The following is a 10,692-nucleotide window of genomic DNA, read 5'->3' as shown; positions in this document are numbered from 1 at the left end:
TGTTGCTTCTTCAGGGAGTGCACTATGTGGGAGGGGACAGCAGTTGACATTAAGGTAATGACATTAAGCTGAGGCCAGAGGAGTGACCATCATGCATCACCCAGTCAGAGTTTATTACTTAACGCCAAACATTCACCAGGATATTTTGGTCTGACCAGAGAGGGCAAGCATGCCACCTGTGACTCATCTTCCATTAATGCAGCTAACAAGCACCTGACTGGGCTTGTGTGGGTGCCAGGGCTATTTGAGAGGTGCTAGATTGAGATGGGGCAGGGGTGGGGGTCAGGGGTGGGGAGCACAGGGTTGGAGTCCAGAAGGCCAGTTGGACACCTTGGGTACCAGGTCACAGTTTTCTTTTCTGCAAGCGAGCGGATGATGTGTGCTTCCGAGGGTCCTCAGAGTACAGAAGACCACGGATGGGCACAGGGCTAAATTCACAAGGACTCACCTGGGCCAGGCCGTTTCCAGTCCATTGCTCATGACAATCCAGTAAGGTGAATGTAGTGTGATCCCCATTTTGTAGATGACGAGACAAAGGCATGGAAGAGACTGGACTCTACCACCCATGCTCTTGACCTTCACTGCTCAGGTAACTCACGAGTGACGAGTGTAGTAATTACACATTTCAAATTTGAAGTGTGAATCTTGGCTTCCAGAGGCCCACAGCCTCGTCAGGGGAAGGAGTCAGGCTACAAGTGGCTCATCCAAATCCAGAATCCATTGTGTAATGTCCAGTTGTCAACGTAAGGACAAAGGAAGATAAGGTACGTGGTGTAGAGGAAGGTGTTTCAGATACTACTTGACCTTGAAGTAAATGTGAGTGGGAGTTTGCTGGGGGCTGGAGAGGTGGAGAAAGTCATTCCTAGATTGTGCAAAGGCCCAGGAGTTGGATCAACTCCCTTGCAAGGAGTTGCAAGTCCAGGGGATGGGGGAGGCACTTCGGAGCAGCTGAGACTGGAGGAGGCAGAGGCCAGAGTCTGCAGAAGTGGGTATAAATAGCTCTCCCTTGCCCTACCTGCAAGTTGCTCATCCTTCTTCAGCTCTGCTTTCCTCATCTGCAAAATGGGAACAATCAGCTCTAGAGATGCTGCTGTTCACCACAGCCCACACCACTTCACCACCTGACTCATCAGCAGCACCTGCAAGGTGGGGAGAGGACACAGGATGCTAACCTAGGAATGTGAATCTGGCCATAGTGGGCAGGCAGACTGAAGGAAGGAGAAAAGGGCAGGGAGAAGGGTTAGGGAGCTATGGTCACCACCACAGTGGGAGGTATCCAGAGGGCAAGGATGATCCGGAGGCTCTGGGGCTACCTGCCCGGAGACCTGGGATCAGGGACAGAAAGCTGAATGGAATCTGGCACAGTAGCACACACCTGTAATCTCAGGGAGGCTAAGACAGGAGGATCGAAAGTTCAAGGCCAGTCTGGGCAATTTAGGGAGACCCTATCTCAAAATAAAAAATAAAAGGACTAGAGATGTAGCTCAGCAGTAGGTAAGACAGAAAAAGCAAGCAAATGAGGACATGGATGAGGGAGGGGTGCATTTTCAGTCCCAAACCTAGGAGAGGCCACCAGTGAGGCAGATGCTCAGTTGGGAGGGGTAGATCATCCAGGGAGCAAGGTGGGGCCCAGGGGAGGCTCAATGTAACCCAGCCTTAAAAAGGGTGAGGCTGGCAAAACTGATCTTAGCTGATCAATTCCCCCAGGTCCTTAAAAAAAAATCGAATTATAGTGTATGTCTAAAGTGTGCACATCCTAGCTGGGAGGGCTGTGTGGCAGTCATTTCCTCTTGCTAGCCGATTCCCACCGGTAGGGGTGGAAGTGGGTCCTGGGTACAGTTAACAAACAGGAGGCTGGGGTGCACTCCTGTAATCCCAGCGGCTCAGGAGGCTGAGGCAGGAGGATCGCAAGTTCAAAGCCAGCCTCAGCAATGGTGAGAAGCTAAGCAACTCAGTGAGACCCTGTCTCTAAATAAAATACAAAATAGGGCTGGGGATGTGGCTCAGTGGTTGAGTTCCCCTGAATTCAATCCCCTGTACCGCCCCCCCCCAAAAAAAAAATGTGCACATCCTGCATTCAGCTCAGTTGCTTTTACCCATTCCTGTCCAGCTGTGTCATCACCCACTGGATGAAGATGTAGGTGGCTGTGGATACTCCAGCAAGTCCCCTCCTGCTTCTTCCCAGTTTTCTCCTTTATACCCAGTACCCCTGCCCTACTCCGTGCCCGCACGGACCACCGCTCTGTGTTCTCTGTAGGTTTTGTGCAGAGAAGAGTCAGAACAGGAGGAGAGGAGGGGCCTGAACCCAAGGGAGACAGGAAGAGGGGCCTGAGCCCAGCTCTCTGGATGGACGTAGCGGTTGTTGTGAGAATCAAAGGCCTGCGAGTGTTTTGGAGGCCAGAACCCTGAGGGTGGACCCTTCCCTGTACTTCTCTTCCCTGCAAAAATACAAGCCCCTCACATCACTGGCCAGCTCCTTCCCAGGACTACAAGCCACCTGCCCCTTCTCCTCCTCCTCCCTCTGGCTGCCTCTTCTTTCACCCTAGCCTGGAGGCACCACCATCCTCCTCTGTCCCAAGTGAGGCCGTGTCTGGTAACCTATTGGGATTCAGGGAGTGCACCCCCAGGGCTTAGCCTTCCTGGGGCTGGTGGGATGGGAAGCGCCCAGGCAGCTGCTGGGGTGAGCAGAGCAGAAGGCTCGGCCTTGGGCTGCAGGGAAGAGCACTGCCCCTTTAAGGAGGCCTCCCTGGAGGCCCCCCCATCATGGATGCGGGCAGACAGCAGCCTGGCTCCTCCTAGACTCTTGGAGAATCTTCTCAGGTAATTATACCTCTAAGGCTTTCATCCTGGCACCTTCAAAGCACCTGCAATTAAGGTGTACCCCACCCTCCCTTTGAAGCACTGCATCCAGGTTCACCCAGGGCAGGCCGGAGGCCTAATGCGTCCCTGCAGTCCTAGGCCTGGGACACCCAGGTCTCTGGCTCCCCGTCCTCCATTAAATCCTCCAGGACCAGACCCCCAGGTCCCGGGACGCCCCTGACCCACAGGGTGCCTGCCTTGCCTGACGACAGTGGTCCTGGATCCTTGGCAGCAACTAGGGATTTTGTAAAGAACCTAAAACCTGTTCCAGCGACTCCAAGGACACTGGCCGTAAATCCTCCTCTGTGGCCTGCTTTGTTGGTGAGTCTGTTTTGGCAAAGCAAGTTTAAAAAGGGACCCACCTACCTGTGTTGGAGGTACGGGTCCAGGTCCGCGCGCAACGAGTCAGAGAGAGGTTTCTTCCCTCCTGGGTCTCTGCTCAGGCTCGTCTCACAGCCTCCTGTCAATCATCTCAGGCCACGTCTGTGATTCACTCCCACGCCCCAGGTGGTGCCCCCCAGGAATGGCCTAGTTCTGCTTGCTGAACGTCACCACCCGGCCTGCCAGGAGGGCTGCGTGGCAGTCATTTCCTCTTCCTGGCTGATTCCCACCGGGAGGGGTGGAAGTGGGTCCTGGGTTCATTTAACAAACATGCTTGGGGCCAGCTCTGTGCCAGGCTGCTCCCGTGGCATCGCCAAGGAGCGTTGCCTTCCCGCGCCTCAGTTTCCTCGTCTGCCGAACGGCAGTCAGTCGGCAGTCACGGCTGCTTGCTGAGTTCGCCAAGAGCTTTGTGCTTGGCCTTTCTCAGGGTGAGCACTCAGGAAACAGCAGTTGTGAGGAAGACGCTGAAGACACGACTGTCAGTCCCTGAACGTCAGGCTTGGGGACACAGAAAGGACTCGATGGACTTCTAGAATTTTCCTGCTCCTTTAACCGCACACCCATAGGTAAACGTACACGCATACATTTTTGCATACAGGACACAGCCGATGTGTCTTCCAGGGTGTGATGTTTTCTTTTTTCCTCTTAACCACATACCTGGGAAAACTGAAGCTTTATCAGGGACTTGAAGGAATTTAAGAAAAGGACAGGGATGGAGGTCAGAGTGAGGAAGAGTATGTCAGGTGGTGCTCCAGCCTCAGGACACTGGTGTTCAACCAAAAGAGGTTGCTGGAGTGGAGTTGATGGAGTCAGTGTTTGGGGCAGGTTCGCTTCAAAATTGGTCCAAGGAGCTAGGTGTGGTGGCCACACGCCTGTAACACAGTGGCTCAGGAGGCTGAGGCAGGAGGATGGCAAGTTCAAAGCCAACCTCAGCAGCTGAGTGAGGCTCTACTCAACTTAACGAGACCCTGTCTCTAAATGAAAAGCAAAAAGGGCTGGGATGTGGCTCAGTGGTTAAGCGCTCCTGGGTTTAATCCTGGTACAAAAAAAAAAAATTTTGTCCATGAAGACTGTTTATGTTTTCACTTATACACAGGGATTTCAGAAAGGCTTTCTTACTCTGTTTATTATTGTAGGCATCACAAACAACGATTTTTTTTTCTTTTTTGCTGTTTTCGGTGTGGGGATCAAACCCGGCACCTAGTGCATGATAGGCAAGCGCTCTACCACTGAGATACAGCCCCAGTCCCAGAAACTCTTACTGAAGAGCTTAAAATGTGCCAGGCCCTGAGCTACAGAATTCCCTGGGGTATTTCATTTAATTCAGTCCCCACACCAGCCCCCAGAGGGTGGTTCTAGTATGAACCCCATTTCACAGGCGAGGAATCAGAGGCTCACTGAGGCCCGGGGCCTCGTGACCTGTCAGGGCCCGGCTGGAATTTGAACAGTGGTTTGGCCACTGCCCGGACTACAGTAGGCCTCCAAGTAGCCACTCTACATTGATGGCTCTGTCCTTATTCCCTCCATCTCTGCTTTGGCTCCTTCAGGGACTTCAGTCTCCCTTCAGGGACTCAGCCCTCTGAGTACTTGTAGCTTGGAAAGGGATGACTCCACCTTCTGTCTCCAAGCACAAGGCCGTGATCTGGGTCCCACCACTAATGCTCTGTGCTTCTCCACTACAGTGACCGGTTCAGAGACAGGACGGTGACCCAAGCTGGGCCAATCAGAGGTGATCCTGGGGCAACTTTGGAATTCTTGGGAGAGGGACCCTCTCTACCACTGAGGTGAAAGGACACCTGGGAAGGAGGCCACACACACACACACACACACACACACACGGGGGAGGGGGAAGGAGTAAGAAACAGGGAGGGAAATGGCATCCCAGCCACCCTGTGTGAGCCTTCAGTCTAGCTCTTTCTACCTTGAACTTCCTAATTGAGTGAAACCATAAATTCACTTTATTTAACTTAGTTTGAATTTTATTTTGTTAGTATTGGGGATTGAACCCAGGGGCACTTTACCACGAAGCTACATCCTTAGCCCTTTTTATTTTTTATTTTGAAGACAGGATCTCACCAAGTAGCAGAGGCTGGCCTTAAACTTGTCATCTTCCTGCCTCAGCCTCTCGAGTAGCTGGGATTACAGATGTGCACCACTGCACCTGGCTTAATTTTGATTTTAGTTCATTGCAACCAAAAAGGTCTAATATTCAGATGTTAGTTGAGGCGTCTGTAGGCAGTTGCTTGATTGTCAGTCAATGTTTTCATAGATATTTATCAGGACAATCCTGCCAGATGAGTCATTCTTACAATCCAATTATTGATGGGGAAACTGAGGCTCAGAGAGGCAAAGCCACACACCTGAGGTCACACACCTGGGAAGGAATGGGGCAGAGCCTGTGCTCTGGCTACCCCCCCCCACACACACACAGACACCTAGCCAGGTGCCCTATAGCACCCTGGGGACCTTGGGGGAGACACTGTGGCTGCAGGTATATGAGTTGGGAGTGGTCTGGGCCACGGGCCACTCAGGAGCTTGCCTCTCCCAGGCCTCTATTCTTCCCTCCGGGCTGCTCTGGACTTGGCAATGAGGGAAAGTTGACAGCTGGACTTGGGCCTCCCTTCTGCCTTGAGCACTTGGAACTGTCACCAGTGAGCAGCTTCTGGAATGCAGCCCAACTCCCCTCCACATCTGGCACCCAGCAGAGGGGCAGGCTTTTTGTCTGTGCACATTCATGAGCTGGGCGTGGGAGGACCCAGAGAAGTCCCACCTGAGTCCCTATTCTGCAGAGTCCCAAGCCTGGAGCGTCCTGGGGGGAGACAGATGTATTCAGATGAACTATGACAGGACGTGAGAAGAAAATAGAGAAGGAACAATACATCATTTCTTTCAATAACTTTTTTTCCTTAGTTTGAAAATATGACATGATTTCAAACAAATTTTGAAAAATACAAAGAAGCCAAAAAAAAAAAAAAAAGGAGATAATTGTTGTTTGTAATCATGCCACTTAAGAGGACCCACTGAAGCCAGGTGTGGTGGGGCGCACCTGTAATCTCAGTGGCTCTGGAGGCTGAGGCAGGAGGATAGCAAGTTCAAAGCCAGCCTCAGCAGCTAGTGAGGCCCTAAGCAATTCAGTGAGACCCTGTCTCTAAATAAAATCTTAAAAAGGGCTGGGGATGTAACTCAGTGATTAAGTATCCCTGGGTTCAATCCCAGATACTAAAAAGAAAGAACTAATTGATAAACCATTTGTTAGCTTTTCTTGGGATCTTTCCTCTAAGCACTTTTTTACAGAGTTCAGACCAGGCTATAACACAAATGTATTACTACCTTTTTTACCCAATATCATTCCTAATTGTTTCCCCCATGGAAATGATTAAGTGTGTGTAGGAATCTGACATAATATATTTCATAATTCTTAAGTGATTTTCAGGTTATTTTATTTTATTTATTTATTTATTTATTTTTAGAGAGAGAGAGAATTTTAATATTTATTTTTTAGTTTTCGACAGACACAACATCTTTGTTTGTATGTGGTGCTGAGGATCGAACCTGGGCCGCACGCATGCCAGGCGAGAGCGCTACCACTTGAGCCACATCCCCAGCCCAAAGGTTATTTTAAATTTATTTTATTTCATTTTTTATTTTTTTGGTTAGGGAGAAACTAATTAAAACAGAATGGGGAGTCGGGCATGGTGGCGCACACCTGTAATCCCAGCTACTCAGGAGGCTGAGGCAGGAGGATGACAAGTTTGAAGCCAGACCCAGCCACTTAGCAAGGTCCTATCTCAAAACAAAGGTGCTGGGATGTAGCTCAGCGCTCTCCTGGCCTGTGGGAGGCCCTGGGTTCAAGCTCCCGTACTGCAGAGGAACCAGGCGGTAGTCTGCCTTGGTCCTAGCTGTTTCCTGGGTAGAGAGGGCTAGTGCCTGCGGTGAGGGAAGGCTTTCTGCTTCGTTAGCCAGTGGGCTGGGAGACCGCCATAACTGTCCAGAAGTTAAGGTGGCCAAAACCAGGGTGGTGGACACAGGCCTGGAGAGGAGATAGGACAGAGATGGGGAGATCTCTGAGCCTCCACAGAAGGGGCCGATGGGTGGAGATAGGGAGAGGCAGGGGCAAATCTTTTCTTCCTTTTGGAAATCCTGAGCAAAGACCCCAACTGGAGAGGCTTGTATCTCCAAAGAGGAGCAACCAAGGAAAGTTCCCAGGGCCACCTGTTGACCTGCCGTGTCACCAGGCCAGGTGACTTTCTGTCTTTGAGCCCCTTTCTGAGGACCCATGCCTAAAAATACCCACCACCTGCCTCTGCCCCCAGCAGCCTTGGGCCTCTGTAAACTGAGACCAGTGGGTGAGCGTCCTTGCGGAGCAGGGACTGGGTGTGGTTTGGCCTGAAAGCCCTGCTCAGGACAGTGGATACCAGGTTGGGTCTGGTTATAAACATGCGAGACATAGCCTGGTTGGCACCAGGACTTTGTCCTTGTGGAGGGAGGGAGAAGTGGGAAGTCATTAACAAATGATCACAATGTAATTGATAATCCTGGTCCTGAGCCTGCAGAGACTTCGTAACTGGGCTGGGAAGGGATTTTTCTAGAAGGACTTTGCTTTCACAGGATATTTGTTCATGCTACGAATACACTGTGTACCCAGGTTTGCTCTGTTAACTCCTGTGCTAAGTACTGGGGTTACACAGGGGAATTAAAAGGATTAAAAATCTGTGTCTTCTTTGTATTTATGTTCTACTGGGAGAAAACAGAGAGCAAAATAGGCAAACTAATGTGATAGAAATGGAATGTTACTAGGAAAACAGAGCGTAGTGCAGGTGGGACAGGGTGTGCATGTGAGGGGTTTGACTACTTACCAAGGTGGGGGACAATGGAGCAAACCCTTGGACACTGAGGGGGAATCATTCTGTATCTGGGGAACAGTAACAGAGAAAACAGCCAGTGGGAAAGACCTGAAGCCAACTGTGTTCCACTAGTTCCAGGAACAGCAGTGGGTCATGTGGAGAGCCTGAAGGGTCCGAGATGAGGTCAGGCATGTCTGGGCAGGGAGAATGGCAGATCGAGCCTTTGTTCGGACTTGTAAGGGCTCCAGTTTTTATTTTGAATGAAATGAGAGCTGGGCATAATGGCACATACCTGTAATGCCAGTTAACTCAGGAGGCTGAGGCAGGAGGTTCACAAGTTCAAGGCCATCTGGGCAACTTAGTGAGACCCTGTCTCAAAATAAAAAAGAAAAAGGGCTGTGGGTGTAGCTCAGGGGTAGAAGATTTGCCTGGCAGATGTGAAGCCCTGGTTCAATGGGCAGTACTCCCCTCCCTCTCCAAAAAAGAGGAGTCAGTGGAGGATTTTGAGAAAAATGCTGTATTTGACTCAGGATTTACTTATTATTTATTTAGCCGTGCTGTGGATTAAAATCAGGGCCATGCACATGCCAGGTGAGTGTTCTACGGGTTTCAGAATAATTCTTCTGATTCCCACACTGGCTTTGGAGAGACTTGCAACAACCCTGGGTAGACCAGCAGTGGGGGTGGGGTAGAGGAGGTCAGAGCCTAGGTATATCCTGCAGATAGAACCAACAGAATTTCCTGCCTGCCTATGTGGATAGAGGCAGGAGAGGGGATTCAAGCATGATTCCAGGTGCTGGGCCACAGTGGCACATGTCTGTAATCCCAGTGACTCAGAAGACTGAGGCAGGAGGATGGAAAGTTTGAGCTCAGTTTTGGCAATGTATTCAGACACTGTCTCAAAATAAAAAGGTCTGGGAGTGTGGCTTTGTGGTAGATGGCCTCTGGGTTCAATCCTCAGTGCCCCCACCCTACACTACCCAAACCAAAGGAGTTCTGACCCAGAGAATGAAGGATGGAGTTGGCCACAGCTGGTGGGGTGGTGGTGAAGGCTGGGAGAGAGCAGATTTGCATGTGTGTAGAAGGGGTATGTATGACCTTGGACCTCCAAGCAAGAGATGTCAGCAGAGAGTTGGGGGAGGTGGGGGGGAAACATAAATTTGGGGCTCTTGCTCATCAACCCAGAACTTGATTGTATTTTTTTGAATTGTCTTTTTTTTTTAATTGATTGCATTTTATGCTTTTCAGTTCACTGGCTGAAGATGTGGACCTGGCAAACAGAAATAGGTCAGGCGGCTGGAATGATACCTGCAGAGTGTGGCTGGTCGGGCCATCTAGAGCGAGGAGGGGCAGGAACGAAGCGCAGCTAAGTAGAATGGGAAGAAAAATCCGCTTTCCGTGCTTTGCCGATTTGTTTCATGTTCCTGCACACAGCACTCGGTATACGTTCACGCCCCAATTCCACAAGCATCTTTCACGCCACAAATAGACACTGTTTTTAGTTTCACCTTCAAAACAGGCTCAACTGGAAGAAATTAGGGTTAAGAGAATTGAAGCGGCGACAGGACGCCACAGAATTTGTAGCGGGTGGTTCTGAGTCCAGGAGCCCAAGGAAGCTCTGTGATGGGCGGAGTTGCGGGGACGCGTTTTGGTGTGCGAGCGCAGGAGAACCAGGTCACCCCCTCCGAGCGAGCGGCGCGCTGCGCTGGACTTCGCTGCGAGGCTCCTTTAAGGCCGGGTGGGTGACCTCAGCCGCGCGCTCACCGCCCCGCCCTCCCGGCCGCGCGCCCAGTGCGCAAGCGCGCCGCGGCGGCACTCCGCTGGGCTCGGGACGCGCCGGCGGCGGCCGACACTCCGGGCTGCGGCGCCGCCCGCCCGCCCCGTGCGCAGAGCCCGACCGCCGCGCGTCGCCCGCACACGCCCCCGCCATGGGCTCCTGAGGTACCCCGCCCTGCCAGCCTCACGCCGGAGGGGGCGGCCGCGGACTCCCGGGGGCGGGGGGCTGCTCGGTTCGGGGAGGCCGGCGCGGGGAGCGTCGGCCTCTGGTCCTGGGGAGGGATGGGGACGGAGACCGCTGGCCTGGCCGGGGAGGGAGGGAACGTCCATGGCCCCGCCGGTCCCGCCCTGTGCCCCCTCTCCGCGACGCGGGTCGCGGGCGGCTCGTGGGTGTGCCTGCCCCCCCTCCCCGCCAGCGTGGCGGGGGCCGCGTCTGGAGTGTAATCGGACCTGCCCGTGGGGGTGGCCGGCGAGAGGGGCGGTGGACGCAGGCCCTTTGCAAGTGGATCGTGTGCGCTCGGGTGGGTGTGCTGGCGCCTGGCACTGCCGAGTGATGGGGGAGGCATCTGAGCCCTGTGCGGTGGCGGTGACCCTGGGGAGGGTACTTGGCTGGGGAGGCCTTTAGGGCAGTGTGCATGGATGGTGTACAAGCCCCATTCACTGTTCCGCGTATTTGGAGGGGAACCTGGGGCTCCAAGTCTATCTGCCTGCAAAGAGACCCTGGAGGCTGATTTGGGTATCATCCTGTGGGTTGTGCATTTCTTCCCTTGGGCCCCTTGCTTGGATCTACTTGCATCAGTGCCAGGTGACTCCAGGCCATGGCAAGGGAGTG

At 52.6% G+C, this 10,692-nt stretch overlaps 1 protein-coding gene and 2 long non-coding RNA genes across 4 annotated transcripts in view; 2 read left to right on the top strand and 1 right to left on the bottom strand.

Annotated features, from left to right (window-relative positions):
* Positions 1–286: 286 nt before the first annotated feature.
* Positions 287–9,464, top strand: LOC131423621 (uncharacterized). The gene is made up of 4 exons (XR_009225393.1): positions 287–764; positions 2,258–3,180; positions 3,668–3,806; positions 9,333–9,464. It is a non-coding gene; the product is annotated as an uncharacterized LOC131423621 (long non-coding RNA).
* LOC131423620 (uncharacterized) lies at positions 6,520–9,509 on the bottom strand. Its single transcript, XR_009225392.1, has 3 exons — positions 9,393–9,509; positions 8,377–8,453; positions 6,520–7,270 (listed from the first exon to the last, which is right to left on the bottom strand). It is a non-coding gene; the product is annotated as an uncharacterized LOC131423620 (long non-coding RNA).
* Positions 9,510–9,911: 402 nt separating this feature from the next.
* Tmem184b (transmembrane protein 184B) overlaps positions 9,912–10,692 on the top strand; it is a 46,128-nt gene continuing 45,347 nt past the window's right edge. For both annotated transcript variants that reach the window (XM_046429550.2, XM_046429549.2), the window contains exon 1: positions 9,912–10,025. The gene's annotated coding sequence lies outside the window, so the exon portion shown is untranslated. The remainder of the gene's footprint in view (positions 10,026–10,692) is intronic.

Source organism: Marmota monax, unplaced genomic scaffold, assembly GCF_021218885.2.
Source record: "Marmota monax isolate L192 unplaced genomic scaffold, Marmota_monax_Labrador192_F-V1.1 WCK01_AAM20220418_F8-fsc00051, whole genome shotgun sequence".
In the NCBI taxonomy this organism is placed as follows: domain Eukaryota; kingdom Metazoa; phylum Chordata; class Mammalia; order Rodentia; family Sciuridae; genus Marmota; species Marmota monax.
This window is presented reverse-complemented; position numbering and strand designations above follow the sequence as displayed.